General features: G+C 36.7%; 1 protein-coding gene across 2 annotated transcripts in view; it reads left to right on the top strand.

The window, feature by feature from the left end:
• The window catches only part of LUZP2 (leucine zipper protein 2), a 327671-nt gene that overhangs the window by 294469 nt on the left and 15744 nt on the right, over window positions 1–17458 (top strand). The window lies entirely within an intron of this gene.

Below are 17458 nucleotides of genomic sequence, written 5' to 3'. Positions count from 1 at the left end.
GAAACCTATGTAGACATCTAGTCTCACCTGGAATATTTGCTACAAAGGTTTTCTGTAAAAATTTTGATGTATACCTTGATATTATGCACTTGTATAAAAACTCTTGAGGACATCCATGTTCTCAGTACCAGAAATTCAGCAAAAAGGAGCTATAAACACCTAACTCAGACCTTCTTTCCTACCTTGCACATTGTGATCCAGTGTAACTGAAGTTCAGATTCTGCCTGTTCTTACATGGGCGTTCATTAGAAATAAAAAAAACTAGGTAACTCTCCCTCTCCCTCTGTAATCTAGTTCAGCTAGGCAGAATTGTAACCACCCCTTATTGTCAATTACCCTTGAGCGTATTTTGGTTTTTAGGTATCAGATAAAAGAGTTGAACAGACAAAATCTAGACCAGGACAGTAAATTTCATTACAGAATAATTTAGTATCTGACATATTGTATCATCATTGCTGAGTGGTCCTAGAAGCATTCTGCTGCTCTGAGGAAAATGCCACCTGACTTTGCTGTCCAGCCCATTATTATTTATTATTTAAATTGGACTAATGTGAGTTAAGCTCTTTCCAAACACATTTTGGACTTCGAAGAGCCTGCATGGAAATGTCTTTCCCTGTCAAGCCAATATATCACAACAGACTCCAGTGCAGCCCTGGCAAATTACATACTGGCATGTAATCCAGGCAACAGCCCAAAATGATGAAGAAAAAGGACACAGATAAGCACATGACGTACTACTAAGTCAAAAGTTACTAAGAAAAATTGTGATTAAAGAAATAATGTGGAAACAAATTCATGTATTGGTAAACAGTATGTCCAACAGCTGCCTCTTTCCCTTGTAATTCCTGCCTGTTCTCTACTGTGAAGATTGCCACTATCTTGATGAAATTTGGGTTTAGACTACCTTTCATTATTCTAAATTATTTGCTATAGGAATCATTAGGCATAGGATCAAGAATTATGGAAAGCTTTGAAAGCTAGAGATGTCAAAACTCAAGCCCTTATAATTATAGTCCTATTTTTTTAAATTTTCTTTTTTAAGTTCAGATTTTAGAATGATAACTACCTGCTTAATATTTCACCAATCACTTTATGCGAAGGGTCCTAGGAGTACTGGGTCATTATGTGTGTTTTGTAGAACGGCTGTAAACCCGCTTCGTATTTGTGGGAATACAAATTTACATCTCGGGTATTTGTAATTTGTCAGAAAACACATCCTCCAGACCAGAAGTGCTATAAGCTACAGATAATGGCATTCATCAAGGCTGAATTTATGTACAAGTACTACCGTGCTGTTTATTTAGGCATCATACTAACATGACTGTGTAACCGTCAGTTTGGAAATAAGTGATGGCATTCTAGCAGGAATGCACTTTCTGCAGTTTTAGTACCCTTCAAATATTGAGTAGAAGGGGGCTGAAATGTATAATTCCTAGTACACTGGCATAACTGTAGAGACTAGTAAGGGCTTTACAATTTTTATTTTTCTCTTCATAAATTTATGTTCTCATTACAGTAATAAAGTACGAACAATAACCCCAGCTGTCTTTAATTTAGCTGTCCTGAGCATCCAGAGCAGTCCAGCTCCAGGTGATAGAGAAGACAGCAGAAACAGCTGAAGAAGCAAGGAAAACTAGCAGCCTAGCTGGTTTAAAGCAAGCTCTGTCTAGCCCCAGTGACATGCCGCTCGGTATTTTCTGATTCTCCTTGGTTTGTAGACAGATTCTGCAGCCTTTGCTGCCTTTTTTTTTTTTTTTTTTAGGACTATTTTAGATTTTTCCAGTAGTTAGTTACTTGATTAGAAAAGCTCTCAACAGGAATGGAGATGAATGTTTGTGATATTAGCAGACCTGTGAGGCACATGCAGCCGCATTTGCCAGGAGCAGATGATAAACTGTGTAAGTACAACTAATAGCTTACAGGCAATAAAGGGATTAATTCCTTTTAGATAGGAAAGCTTCCTTATATTTTAATTAAACAATGCAATAAAAAACTCAGTGTGTTTCTAAAATGCACATTCTTTGATAGAAACACACATCTGTCAAGCAGACTTGGGAGTTACAATGCAAAAACCAACAGTATAATTTCTTCTTCTTCTCTTTCCGCCGCTATATTTGCCATCATTTCCCCTGCCTCTGGTACTGCCGACATTGTTGTCAGTGCTTTTACTTTAAAGAACTCAAATAATAATACAGGTGCAAAGTGCATCTACAAGCTCTACACCACCCTCTGCACATAATTTCTCTAACACTCTGTGGAGCACTTAAAAGATTTTTGCTAATACCTTTAGTTCCTTTACTCTGTTTTACTATGAGGTTACTTTAAGTGCATTAAGTATGGGCTCATTTAATTATTTGAATTTTTTATTTATCACCTCTCCTATATTGTAGTTCCTGATAGGAAGTCCAGAAGTACTTATCATATTTCTTTCCTGTTTATTCTTGAAAATATAGTATTTCTACTTCAATTTCTTGTCACAAATTCTGCAATGAAGGAACGTCTGTAATTGAAATATCAACCACTATGTTAAAATGAAAATCTTTGGGCTTTGAACAGGCTGTTGATTCTATATTTTAGTATTGCAAGGTCATATTCTTGGTCCAAACTAGAGATTGTGTACTCATCGAGTTACCCAGATCTGTCACCAACCAAGTACAATTAGAATGAAAATACCAATGGTTATATGTGTGTTTATACAGAGAGAAGTTTATTACTATATGATTTTATCTATTGTGATTTTATATTATTTTCTCTTTTCTGATCAAATAGTCTGCCTTTCAATAACCACAGAAAGTTCTCAATCCTTTTCTCTCTGTTTATATACAACGGGTTCTTCGGTGCCTATACAGTAAGCAACATCAGTGATTCACACACAGCACGAAGAAAATCTGTCCCACTGCCAACAACAAACTCGTCATGAGTTTTTGGTCATAGCTTATCTGGCAGGAAAAAGTCAGTAAGAGGAAAATTTATTCGGTCATTGTTACTGATACTCATGTTGTTGAAACTGTTTTAATCGATGAATGTTAGAGAACTCCGGGTCACAATTTCATTAGCTGCTCATTGAATCCAACACAGAAGAGCAAGAAAATGTATTTGCAGATGGGATTGGGATCGCTCATACAGGCAATTGCTCAAATTTATTCAGTTACCTGAAAAAAAAATCTACATTCATATTTAGCAGATAGTCTAGTCACAACAAAAAAAGTGACAAACAGATGAACAGATTGTATTTCATCTGACACATCTCCAAATCTAAACTTTGCTTAATCTTGGTTTACTGTGAAAAGACTGTGCTGAATGAAAAAGGGATGCGTGACTCAGGGAATTAAAAAAAAAAAAAAAAAAAAAAGCCCATGTAGAAATGTGGAAAGAAGTGAAATAAAATAATGTTGGTAATTTAATACTGGGAGGGAAACCTTTTAGCTTTAAGGATGCCTTTGAATTCAGAAGGCTAAGAATTGTGCATAATTCAGAAGAAATCTTATATGAAAGCTTGGGTTTATTATTTGTAAATTATTTTGCCTGTGCAGTGATCAATGTGGGGCTATGGAATACCTCATCACTGAGGAAATGTGAATAAGATAAGAAGTAAATCCTTCACGATTGTAAGGCAGCGCACTTGTGCTAGCTAAGCACTTAGCCTAAATTGTCGCTGATCCAGCGTGGGTGTATTATCTGTCGAGAGAAAAGAGCTGTTCCCTCCTTGTGCTTTGTGCTGCAAGTTGTGTCCTTGCTCCTGCCACTCGGTGCTTCTAACGGGGAGGGCCAGTAACCGAAGGAAACCTGCTCTCCTCTGGTCTTACAAAGGTAGGAAAATACAAGTTGAAGGTAGTCCTCTCCTACATTTAGCAGTTTTACTCTGCCAAATATTGACAGAATGTTCATGGAGAAACACTGAAGTAGACATTTCAGTGCGCACCATGTGCCTTTCGAATGCTTTTCCTTTAACCAGTACCCCTCTGTATTTTGTGCCTTAGGGTGTATGGCACCAGTATGACGAAATGAGAAAACCTTTTGGATTAAATCTGGTTTCACAACACAGGCTTCTGATGGTTTGCACCACATCCATATGCCTCTATAAATGCTCTCCCTACTAAAAGAAGTGTAACCAAAATCCACCATACCTATCCTTAAACTTTGAGAATGCTACTCTTCACTCACAAGTTTTCCCACGGAAGAAGGGTATATATGACTGTTATATGTTTTTAGAAGTCCAAGTCTTGACCCTGTGCTCATTGTTTACTGAACAAACCTGTTAAAAATTGATTACAGACCTCAAGATTTTTTTTTTTCTTGTTGAGAACACAATTTGCGATGTTCCTTTTCGATGTACTCCACAGCCCTTTGAATGTAAAGGATTCCTCGAATGATTTATACTAAAACCAGAAATAGTCTGACAGTATTTGCAAGCATCTTATACGCAATCAAAGCTACAGGTGTGTTTTATTCACATGAAGTTTTACCTTTCTGACATTTTACTCCTTTTTTTTAATTAATTCAGTGAGATTTCCAGTGGTTTTAGAATAGCTACAGTTGATTGGGTCTTATATTGTGGTTTTGGATAATTTTTTGATTTTAGACTCATTCTGAAGATGCATTAGAACTGCGCAGTCCTTGAACATAGTCCTTTCTTGATAGCACATCTTACAGAAACACAGTCCAGCTTCTCAGCTGATTTGTATCAAGATCTATGCTAATTCATATCAATATTCCTTTGTTTAGGTGACTGGTTATTTCTTTATTAATATTAAGGATCTGAGTCAGAATACCACATGACTCTTCCAATTCTCAGATAATTGTGCAGGTTCAGGAAAAACTATTATATTTCTGACACTCATCCGCTGAAAGTGTGGGTACAGAAGAAACAACACTTCATTTGTCAGTACTTAAGATGGCTTTATAGCTGCTGTTTCCCTTTGAAAGTTTGAAATGAGATATTTAATATCTTTAGTAGCACGTCACACTCATCAGTTTTTGCAGAGTTTAGCCAATCATTTTTGTCTGTTTATTAATTTTAAATTGCTGTACTATTGATTGAATACCAAAGGCATGCAGGATGATACAGTGACTATAGAGTACCATGCAAATTAATTATTTACATGTTGGCATCATCCGTTATCCAATAAATTACAGACACCAGAGTACTTCTAGCTCAGTAGTTGGGCTAGAATTTGGGCTCAGTTGTGCAAATGTTAACCTTGAGGGAACAAACTGCCTTTCTCTCAAGTTCCAGTTGTGAATGTAATATCATAGTTTGGATCACCATGAAGTTTAGCATAGCTGTAGTTCCAAATTAGGAGACATTTGAAAAAAATACATGCGATTTGGTGATTCTTTGGTTGATCTTCCTTCGTGTTTCTGTCACGATGTGGCAGAGCACTGGCCTAGAGAACTGCAAAGATAGAAAGAAAAGGTTAATGTCTAACTCCCACTGCAAACCGAGTGGGAGAAAAAAGTGAAAAAGCAGCATCTCAAATGGATGATTTTAAGATTAGACTAGCCTCAGTAGAGTTGCATAAAATTGTTTCAATGTGAATTTAGAGCCAAAAATAGCAGAAGCACATCAGCTAGCTTTTGTTTGAAGTAATCTACAAAGCAAAGTTACTGACTTGCGTAAAAATTCTGTTGAAAGGCAGTAAAGTGGTTACATAAGTGCCAAAAGCAATTAAACTTGGTCAAGGTGACCCTTCATCCTCAGACAACACCACTGTGCCTAGATGTTTACAGTATATTTAGTGTACTATATCACACATGCTGATCTGAGATCTCCAATCACAGCAAACAAGCCTAAGTCTCTATTAGGAAGACATTAAAAAACTCAGCTTACCTCCAGATACATCATTTAGAGATTAAAATGTATATATTATTTATTGAAGAAGTTTTGGTGGTTGTTTATTTTTTTTCTGGCAGTGCTAGGAGCTCTAGAGAAATGTAGAATACTGATGTGGTAGATATCTTAGCACATAATACAAATGAAAGTTCAGACCCACCCTGCTATGCAGTTTAGTACTTGTTCAAATGATGTACAACCTGTACTCTGCAGTCGGATATTTTTATTTTTTTAAACTTTTTAATACAGCATATTTCTAAAGTTTTGATATTCCTATGCAGAATGTAAACTGCAGTTTACTTGCTATCCTGATTTATATCAGTTCCCATCTTTATATTTTAAATGCATGTGAAGTCTCAGGAAGCCTGAAATGTGTTCACTCACTTCACATGTGTGGGGCCTAAAAGAATACTTGCATTAGTTTGGAGGTGGAATTGTCTCTGTATTTTACCACAATATTCTTAATTTTGATGGACTGCTATTTCATTTATTGTCCCTGTGTGGGGTAAGCCGTGTAAAATGCAGCACAGACAACTGAATGAAACAAAGTCCTATTATTATTATTATTTCCACTAATAAGTGATCCTGCAGTTTGCCATGTGGTACTCCTGTTTTCTGTGAAATAAGGGGCACTGTCTATGGCAAAATACAGTAGGAGAGCTATTTTGAGCATGCTGTTTGTTATCAGGTCCACACTTTTTCATTGTTCCAAATAAGTTTCAATTTATGATGTGACAAGCAAGCAAGAATTAAAAATAGGGAGACGATGGAGACAATCTCGCATGAATAACTCTATCCGCTGTTGTGAGTGGCATGCAGACACATTATCAAAATGAATTATATTTGCTCTTTTTTACTTATCGTTTGTCTCTAATGCCTCCTTCTTTCTTTCTTTCTTTTTTTCTTTCTTTCTTTTTTTTTTTTTTTAAATATTATACTGGTTGCATTTTTCCTTATATGCTTTCTGACAAGTTGTCCTTAATTTCTGGGTTTGGGGTGTGGGTGGTTTGGGGCTTGGGGGCGGGATTTTTTGTTTGGTTTTGTTTTTTTAATCAGCAGCCCTATCTAGGTGACAAATTTTCAGCTACCCTAAGGCTCTGATTTGCACAGGTCAGTCAGATAGTGCTCTGTATCCCTCTGCCATCGTTCAGCTACTCTGACTGCTAAATGGCTTATGAATCTGGGTTGGTCTTTGCAGGTGACATTACAAGTAGGTAAAAAGTATAATATCTAGAAACGGAGTGAGTGTTCGGGCAGTACCGAGAGGAACTTTGGGGGATTTTGCAGTGTCAAGCCACATACTCAGCACTATCGTCTTCAAGGTGTGCTGGGGAAAAATATTTTAAAATCTGTTGTTTATAGTTAGAAAGATCTCCTGGAAATAAAGTTCCTGTAATACATTGCCAGACAGTCATAGAAGACCCTGAAAGTCATGCTGAAGTTTACTCTCTCTTTCTTGGATTTCAAAAATGTACTCAGAAATAAGATTTGAAGGACATTTTTGTTAGTGTAAAGCAACAAAACATAGTAGAGCTAATCCTGCCTTTTAAGAAATTATTAGAAAAACATTGATATCTAAGTGCTTTTATCAGGTGTGTAGCATAGGTAATATTCCGCAGAATGGATCCTTTAAATAATTACGGGATATGAAAAGGAGATATAGCTTTTACTATGTCCAAACCCTGGTATTTCTCAAGTTGTCCCCAGTTCTTCTGCTTGACTTAGAGAAACAACAAATTAACACCTTATAATTGAAATACAAATGACTAATGATAGGCATGCCAGAAGTCTATTACTAAAGTCTTTTAACAGCACAATAATTCAAGAAAATCTTGATGTGCTACATGGCAAATCCAGTCTTATTTCTAGGCCAACTACATAGAGCCTTCAGTAATAAATGTAATTCTTTCCTTGGCCGTTTTAGAGGTTATTCTACTTTTGCTTTTATCTAGGTAATACAGGTTTAGGTGTATTGGGTGCAATAAAGTGCCTTGAAAGCAGTTTAGCAATGATATTTTTATGCTCTTAAATATATCCAATGACATGTACACGCCTATGTGATATAAATAAAGGTTTTAGGATCCACTTCTCTTGAGATATTTATGCAACGGCTGTCTGTAGACCTTAACAACACACTATCAGATGAATTATAAAAATGTCTGCAGCATAACTTTATGTTAACCCAGTGACCTAACTGTAGTGCCATGAGATCTGAACTCAGGACTGAAAGCCTGTAGTACTACACAAACGTTTTCTTTAAAATCTGTGACAGAATAGGAAATTAATCTAAGGGAAATCTCGGAACAGAAAGGTCATAGAAAAAGGCTGCATTTAGGGATTTAAAAAGATAGAGGCGAGGGTCGTCTTATAGGAATCCCACCCTTTTTTTGTAAGGCACTGACCCTCTTCAGTTCCCACTGAAATTGCTGCGGTGGTGCCTAGGAATTTGCAGGACCAAATCCCTAACGTGTTACCAACAGCTTTCCCACAGCAGTGAGCTGTCCTCAAAATATGTAGTATGTATGCAGCTCACACTTCACTACATCATTAGAGGCAGCACTAGCCTTCAGAAAATGTTTGTATCATTAGCCCAGCTGACTTCAAAGAAAGCAAATTGTATAGCAATAGAGCATTTCTCTCCCCTATAAAAGTCAGGATTAACAAAAGCTACACCTACATGTGGAGTAGAAGACATCTAATAATAAGATGTCTTTAACAAGACTTGTTAAATTTCTGAACTGGGTTATGTGAAGTGTAATTTATCTCTTGTTCTTTAAGGCACAAACTTTCGTATATTGCTATACACTCATAAAATAGGAGATGTTTTTCAAAAGATATTTTTCTCTTCTTTACATATCAGCCAAATGATTAAAATGAGCCAGAAGCTGTAGACAGCTGTGGGAACACCTACCCTGTTACAAACAAAATCCCAACAGATAATCGCATAAAGCAAATATTTTACCAATTCCACTGGCTTCTCTTATGGAATGCAGTGCCACTCGCTGATGATAATACTGAAATCTTGTATTGCTTTTTACCGACGATGTAATTTCCATTTCTATGGGTTCATTTTATAGGTTCTTATATATGTACAAATTTTAGCCTGGTATTTATGTTAGCATACTTTGTTTAAGTTTGCTCTAGGAATAAGTTTGGGTTCAGCAGAATGTAAGCCAAGTGTCCTTTAAATTCACTTTCCAATTATGTCCTCTATTGAAATAGAGCGGGTAAACAATAGGCTAAATTACTACAGGTAATAAATGAGAAATTATGTAGACTCATGATGCTAAATATGTTGCGTTTTCCTTGGATTAGCATAAAATTACTGGGCACAGGTGCTTTTGTAATTGGGACTCATTTGGAAAACATTCCTGTTCAGTGACCCTCAAAGTTGAATAGCTGTTTTTTGTGGTGTTATTACGATGCAGTGCCATTTCGAGTAATGTCAGAATGCCATCTGTCCTCACATTTCAATAGTTTTTCTTACATTACAGGAGACTTCTATATATATTTAGCTGCAGATCTCAGTTCTGTTATCTGCAGAAAATTACAAACGTCTTTTTTTATTAAGAATCGTTCTCGTAACTGCACAAGCTCTCATCACCCAAAAGCGTATGGCGGTAGAATTGCCCTGTAAACAGGATGCACTTGACTATCCTCTACAGTAAACTATTAATAGATTTCAGACTTATACCGGTTAGTTTTCTTATCACTGGAATCAAGCTGCGCTTTAAATGATGTATTTTTTTTGTTTAGTTTGGTTTGAAGTCATAAGAAGGCACAATGAAAAAAATGCAAGCTTGAAATATCTGGCAGCCAGAATGATCTTACAGAGCAAATTTAGCTTGTCAGAATGTGCCCAAACTGAAATTTTGCTGGGCTATTATTAGGTCTTATCTAGATCTAATGGGAGTGATTAAAGATTTCCAAGGCTGTAAGAGCCTTCAGGAAATGCTGTCTGATTAGTTCTAGACTTCGGACTGTTCTTTGGCCGGTTGTGATTTTCTCCACCCTATTAACGTGAAAGAGAAGTAAAATTAGTCTAAGCATAAGCAGTTTAGGACCAACAATGTTTTGCGGGGAGGTGGTACATGGAGGTATTCGCAGCTTTAGAGATAGTAACAGATGTAAACTGCGGTACACTGTTTTATCGAAGGTTAAATACCTTTATTGTTTTAACTTTCTATTTTTTTCATACAAAAGATGCTAGTAATAGAAGAGTGAAGTATAAAACAAGAGAACATAGAATTGCTACAGTGAACCAGTAAAGACTAAAAAAGTTGCGGGTAATCAAATAGTTTTTAATGCTCTGCTTTCAGATTATTACACATTTATACAAACTCAAAAAGTATCAGTGTCAATGGTATTGTTCCACCCTCTGCAAAGAGGGGAGTACAATTGTTGTTCTTTTCTCTGCTTTATTTCTATTTAGAGCACTTGATAGCTGGGGCATTATAAACATTTACTTTGGAAACTACTGCATAGGCTATTCAAGACTTGTACAACTTTAGAACAGAACAAGTGCTTCACGGTGAATAGTTTATTTAATTATTTTTTCTGTTTTTTTCCTTTAAGCCATCACGAGCCATCTACAAGTAGTTTTCTTCTTGCTACTATTATTATTATTAGGAAATATTCTAAGACATAAGGGCCATTCAACTCCTGTTAAAAATAAAAAAAAAACACCAGGGAGTTGGTTCTTTACTGTCCTTTGTGCAAGTGAACATCTACTCTGTTAACGACAGTGTTTTGAAATATAAAATGGATACTGTCATAAAAAACCCCAAACCCAACGCAAAAGAATAGTGCATGCTCTGGAGAACTTGCAGTGACCTTCAAATCTAAACACTGGCAAGTGTAATAACAGTTTGTTCAATATTAACTGTGTCTTCTGGAAGAAAACGTAGGAAAATACATACAAAAAAGAACAAACTCGTCACTTTCTCTAACTCTCATGAAATTGCCACCTTGTGGGACTTATAAAATGATCAGATTGCTTTTTCCTTAAATACTGGAAACATACCTTTTAATATCATAGTTTATTGAATTTTCTTTTTATCTTGTCAGTTAGGAAGGATAAGAACCAGGACGTTAGCATGACCTCATTAAAAAATGAATTTTGTAATTAGACTGGTGATATTTGATCTTAATCTTGTGCTATGTCTGTCTTCTCTCACACTTGTGCACACACATGCAATTATATCTAAATGAATATATTATTTATATCAAGATTATATATCATGCTATATATTAGATATTATAAATTATTTATAATTATATAAAATTATATATGGACACATGTGGGGTATGTGTGCATTAAGCACTACTTAGAACTACTTAGATTCTTTTATGGTGGTCATTATTGATTAAAACATAATTTGGACTGTAAGTGTTTAGCCTCACTAGGTTCCAAAATTGTGTGATATATGGGGTTCTCTTTAGTGTTTAATTTTCCTGAACAGCCTACTTAACAACCGACTCCAGTAATTTCAGTATTTCATTGTCTCATATGTTTCATACAAACATATGCCTGTCTGTTATGTGACAAGGAGATGGTGATGTTTTGTCCTCAGCTTAATGTAGATTTATGGGTTTCACAAGGTCATACAAGGAAAAGTGTTTCTAAGTTTTGTTTTCAGTTAATTTAGGTAATTTTGCCCCTCTCTCGTATAATCTTAACAGAATTTTGTTTTGTTTACTTTTGCTTAATCTTCTCAAAGCATGTGACTTAGATATCCTCTATCCTGTTTGCAGTTAAATATAAGTACGTACATCATTTTCACTCTGTGTTGAAAATGGAGGTACAATGAATCATCACAGAGCTGCTTTTATTGATCCTGAGAAAACTGATTGCATACATTTTTATGAGGGTTTTTCCCCCCTCAACTGCATGGAAATATAAATAAGAAACTGCAGTTGTTACAAGGAAGTGAGGCAACTGAAAATGTTGGTTTAAGGTTCTACTAGAAAACATGTATTTAAATTATCTGAAATATGCAATGCTTTCAAAATAAGCTGTATTAGAAAAAACCAGCAGAATTCAGAGCACAATGAATGATCAACAGGTGTGGCTTCTTTTTGTTTGTGCATAGCTAGGTATTTGGGGAATTGCTTTAAATTGGCATCCATTGCCTATTTAAAAGTCCTAGAATAGCTCTCCAGCTATTCTGTAGAAGGGCACTGCTCTCCGGCAAGTCCTGCCTCCTTTACCAGCCCCTTGCAGCTGTCTTGGAGGTATCTGGGTATCAAATTAATCGGTACATGCCTGAGCATAGCTAATGGAGTTCCACTCCATACTGTAAATGCAAATACATTTTGTATATTACCTGAGGAAGGTGCCTTATTATTTGCATCTTCTGTTTCTGTGCTACTTTCTTATCTTTAAGCACATTTGTGAGTTTGCTACACGTTATGCTGGACGGGCTCCCCAGGAGAGGGTGCTTTGCTCTGGTCTCTGACAGTAGACTATCATCCTCCAGCTCACTGGAGTTCAGGGAGCGCTGTACGGGCTCTCGTGTAGGAAGGATGTTCAATTAGAGATGAGTTCCACTGGTTTGAGGTGTTAGTAACTAGTTTTTTCCCAAGGAGATTGACTTTAACTGGAAGAATTATGTAGTAGGAAATACTACAAACAGTGCTTGAAAACTTCAAGGTATCTTCCCTAGCTCTTGACAAATGAGACTTTTTGAATTATTTTTTTTCATTCTTTTAGAGTAGGTTTTTCAAGAGAGGAAAGACCCCAGAACACTTAGAAAAATTTAGAAACATTAATGTCCATATTATGTCCAACATAATATACTATTGCGAAGCGGCTGTACGTGTGAGGGAAAATTCTGCACTCACAGTAATGTTATGAAAAGTACGATTCAGGAAATTAACATCTAAATATGTCATCTATCATCCCAAATGATGTATTTGAAAGAACAAGTCCTTTCCCTCTGACGGATGTTCAGCCATTTGAGGTTATTGTGAGTGTTCATCTCAGAGAAATTCCATTACAACCAACACAAATGCACGTGAAATGTGAAGAAAAGAAAATGTGGTCTGTCGGTATCCATGTTAAGGTTGTCCTAACAATTTTCACTTCTAACGGGAGTGAAGTTGTCCTACGTTACTTGCAAAACTTCTGATTGTTGTGCTCAATGCTCAGCGTTGGCATAATATATACCAGTAAGCAGCTATTTTCCAATTTAAAGATATTTGAATATAGTGCAAATAAAAAAAAAAATCAAGGGCAATTCTGTTTACTTAAAAAACAGTATGTAGAAGTTGAAAGATCTGGTACATTGTAGGATTTGCTGTCCTTTGAGAAGAATTGCCCTACATAAATGTAACTCTGTAGATGTGCATTAAATAGAAATAAAAACTGAGCTATGTCTCTCCCACTTATTGTTGAATAATATTGACTGTACAATAGAGAAAAGCTAGTTACCTCTACCGTAAACACAGGCAAATATATGTATATACATATATGATGACCATCACTGTCATAGGTATATTTAGGGTGATTACTGTTACTAGAATAGGACTCCTCATTTATTTCTGCATAGGAGTTAAACTGGAAGATTTTAAAGTCAGGATAAAAAGAAATGTGATACAATGATTTCCTTTATACTATACATAGATATTAATACATATTTACCTGTGATTTCTGTTGTGGAAAGACATAGTAGATACTCAATTACTTTAATATGTCTGAAATTTGTAGGGCTAGGAGGGTGAGTCACAAGTCTGTCTATCATAGAATCCGAAACGCTGCTGTGGACTTCTGTAATTGCAACTGGTGCTACCCAAAAAAGAGGGGGGAAGGAAAAGGTGATAGGATTGACACGTTTTTCTTGACTGAAATAAATATGCGAGGCATTACATGGCAATTGGCCTGTGTGCACATGTGATATACAAAGTCCCTGGTTTCCAGGAGCAGTCAGACAGAACTGACTTTGGAAAGGAGATATTTCTGGCTCTTGCGCTATGCACCTTGCCCAGAAAAGCTCTGACAACTTCATCCACCTGCTACGTACAAAACCACTCTATTTTTTTCACAGTAAGTGCTACAAATCCTTGAGCAATTTTGGATTGCCTAGACATGACAATAAGCCTTTTCCATCCCAAAGGAGTAAGACATCTCCCGGAAGAACATAAACTGAGTGCGCTGAGAAGCGGCGATGACTCAGGCCTTGGTTCTTTCTTATTTGTAGCCTCTTTGCAAACCATGTTTTTAGTAACCTCAGTGGAGGCGGGTGAACAGAAGCGACCCCCAGCCCAGGAGGGTCTCTGAGATTGGCCAGACGGATGTCACGAAGCGCAGCCAGGCGCAGCGGGCATGCCCAAGACAGGCTAGCAAGTCTTTGCTGTAGGTAGTTTCTGAATGTTTGTAGATTGGGCCAGTGAAGCTTTCGGTAGCAAAAAATGTGTTTCTGGGCAGACTCCGATGATTTCTGCATTGAAAGTTTATCAAAACAGGCTATGAATATGCATATCAGGACATTGCCCATCATTAGAGAAAAATCATCATGGCTCTCAGAACTGCTTTGGTGGGGGTTTTTTTGGTCCTTGGGTATCATGAACTTGCACTGTGCCAGAAACTGCTTAGTTTGTTTGCTTACATTCAAAATGCTGTGCAATCTTCCTGTTAGATCAGTATGAGTATCCTTAATTTTTTTTTTTTTTTTAACATGGAAATTGAATATCACTAGAAACCCTTAGTGTACAAAAGAGTAGAATCTGTGACAGTCTAAGTAACAGGAAATAAATGTGTTGATGGAACCCACATTTGTGTTGGCAGGTCATCTGGCAAGCAGTCCTGTCAACAGCGCTCTGGCATCTCACATGAACAAATGCTGACTAGAGAGTAAGAGTTGTGCAGTCATGCCAAAAAAGCTGTGTGGGAAGAAGAAAGATCTGATAAGACTATTTCTAACATAGGAGTGAATTGAACTACACAACAAAGTCAAAAACCTTTTGAAAGATGGAATTCGGTTGACCTAACTTTGCAGGTTTATTTAGCACTTAAGATGAGGGCATTATAATAACAATGCACGCTTTGAGAAGCAAATTTGTTTGATATTAGAAATGAAAAATATATAAAGCATAACTGAAGGAAATTTCAAAGGCATGAAACAGAATTGGGCTCTGTCATTTATTCCAGTGCAGACTTTGGAAGACAACTCAAAGAAATAATGAGTTTGGCTTGCTTCCCTGTCATAAGTATTCTGCAAGTTTTGCTGCAAGCAAAGCGCACACCAACGGAGTCTAGTTTCATCTGCAAGCATATACATTAAATGCATTGTAAACAGTTTTGCTTATTTCAAGTATCTGAAATGCAAAGCTTGGTCTTTAGTCAAGCTTGTAAGGTCTCACCAGGAAGATGCTGTAATTTCTAAATTATTTTGAGGAAAAAAAGATAAAAGGGTTGGGGATCCTTGAAAAAATGTTCGCATGTGAAATCCTGTATTGAAAATCTTTGAGGAGGGTTCAGAAAGCTCTAAGCAAATTAGGAAGGAGTTCAGAAACTGTTTCCAAACCATTTCACTCTGGAACACTTGATGGCATTTTTATTAGGTAAGCTGTCAGTCTAGTAAATAGGCTTCATTCAGACAAATAATAGCATATTCATTTTTTATTAGGAGAGATTATTTTTAATAACAAAGGATCTTGTTTGCAAAGTCTACCTCAAAGACTCCCACATCATCAACAAACAGATAAGCCTTCAAAAATGTTAATTTTTTTTTTTTTTTTTTCCCCCCAATGTAAGAAGTCAGTCTTCGTCTCAAAATGTTATAGATTAGAAGTACCTACATAAGATGCAAGAAAGCCCTGTGGTGTTCTGGCCATAAGGACAGAACTCAAATTTAGACGACCCAGCCAGGGCCTGGCGAGACACCTTGCCCTCTGTTCTGCTATCCTCCTCTGGCTGCTGCGAGAAATGTGGTGATGTTTTAAACTAGAACTCAAGACGTGCAGATCAACGTCAGCTCAGGGTAACAATACGAAAAATAATTGGAGATGATGGTTGTGCAATAGCTGAAGGGATGCAATGTTTATCCATTAGTAACCAGCCAGGGAGTGAAGCAGACCTGTTGCTGCTCCCTAGCTTGGCTGGTGTCTGAGCAGTGCAGCTGTGGCAAGTGATTTTTAAAGGCTGTTACAGAATCCCATCCTACTGGTTAAGGTAATCATATGAAAATTGAAACACCTCGAAAAATCTTTAGTTTTGGGAGAGAAAAAAGAGGAAGACTTCTAAGACATAATATTGCACTTGACTATTTTGAATATTGAAGAGGGTGAGAAGTGGAAATTTTCCTGGTTTCCCCTTTCCTAGAGGTAGGAAATGCTGTAGACTTTTGAAAACTTGACACTGGGAAAGTGCTTTCTTGACGACAGCCTCACCGAAATATCCCAAACTTGCCCTTGTTCTGTAGAAATGAGTACAACATACTGAGAAATTGGGTATATCTGCTACGTATATAAATTGCTAAGGTACAGTCTTGAGCAGGAATCAAATTCTGAAATGAGAGGCACTATGCACAGGCATTTATTCTCCTGAGTTAATAAGGCTTCAAGCTGGCTGGTTTTCCTGGCATCCCACGTGGATTTACTGGTTCAGGTAGTCAAGAAATCAGGTGAATGTGTGTACTATTATTCACTGTACATATGGCTCTTATTCAATGGGAAGAAATTTAAGTGTGCAGAACTGCAATAATTCTTTCAGTCCAAACAGGCAAATCACTCAATACAGGTATGAAACGACATTCATTATTTAACAAAACAATTATTTATATTGATCTTTTTTTTTAATCTGTTCACCCCCTCATCGCTTTTTCTAGTAGCCAATTGCCTACAAAACTGACAATTCCTCACTGGAGAGCTGTTAAACAGAGACTATATTGCAAATAGTAACCAGCTGGGTTTGTTTTCTCCTGTTCTCCATCAGTTTTGAAAACTTTGTATTTGTTAGCAATTCAATGCAGTATAAGAGACATGAGGAAAGGATGGTTCAAGCTTTCAAAACTGGTGTCTGAAGTTCTAAGTTTTCTTTGCAGACAAATTATTTTGATTTGCTCCCTGTCCCCACTTCCCTGAAGAGTTTCAACATAGCTTGCAGACAATTTGATGGAAGCCAAATCCCTAAGCATCGTTGCAAGCTCTTCATGATCTGAAACTTATAATGAAAAAAGAGGCTCATAAATGCTATTTTTCAAATTTGATTATTTTCTGGGAACATATTGTATAAGAGTAGGAGTAAGTCATTACGTTTTGATTTGGGTTGGGGGGGGGGTGTTTTGTTATTTTGGGGGGGATTTTAGCAAAGATGTATTTTGGAAACAGTTACAAATCTTACGTAACTTACATTCCTTCCGTGAATTTCAGTGGACTTTGAATTAGACACTGGAAGGTGAATGCTTTTTAAACAAATAATTCTGCAGAACTAAGAATAACAAAGTGGTGATCATAACGACCATCTCATGACTACCAGCAAATTATGGTGCATCCAGCTGTTTGAGTTACTTTATGTCTCAGCAGAGTACGCAGTTGTGATGTACAAGCAATGATACATGTATCAGGATATCAAGTTAATTTAGCAATACATTTTCCAGATTTCACTGATTTTTGAAATAATTCCTT

Source organism: Aquila chrysaetos, chromosome 16 (genome assembly GCF_900496995.4).
Source record: "Aquila chrysaetos chrysaetos chromosome 16, bAquChr1.4, whole genome shotgun sequence".
NCBI lineage: Eukaryota > Metazoa > Chordata > Aves > Accipitriformes > Accipitridae > Aquila > Aquila chrysaetos.
Note: the sequence above shows the minus strand (reverse complement) of the source record. Positions and strands in the feature narration are given on the sequence as shown.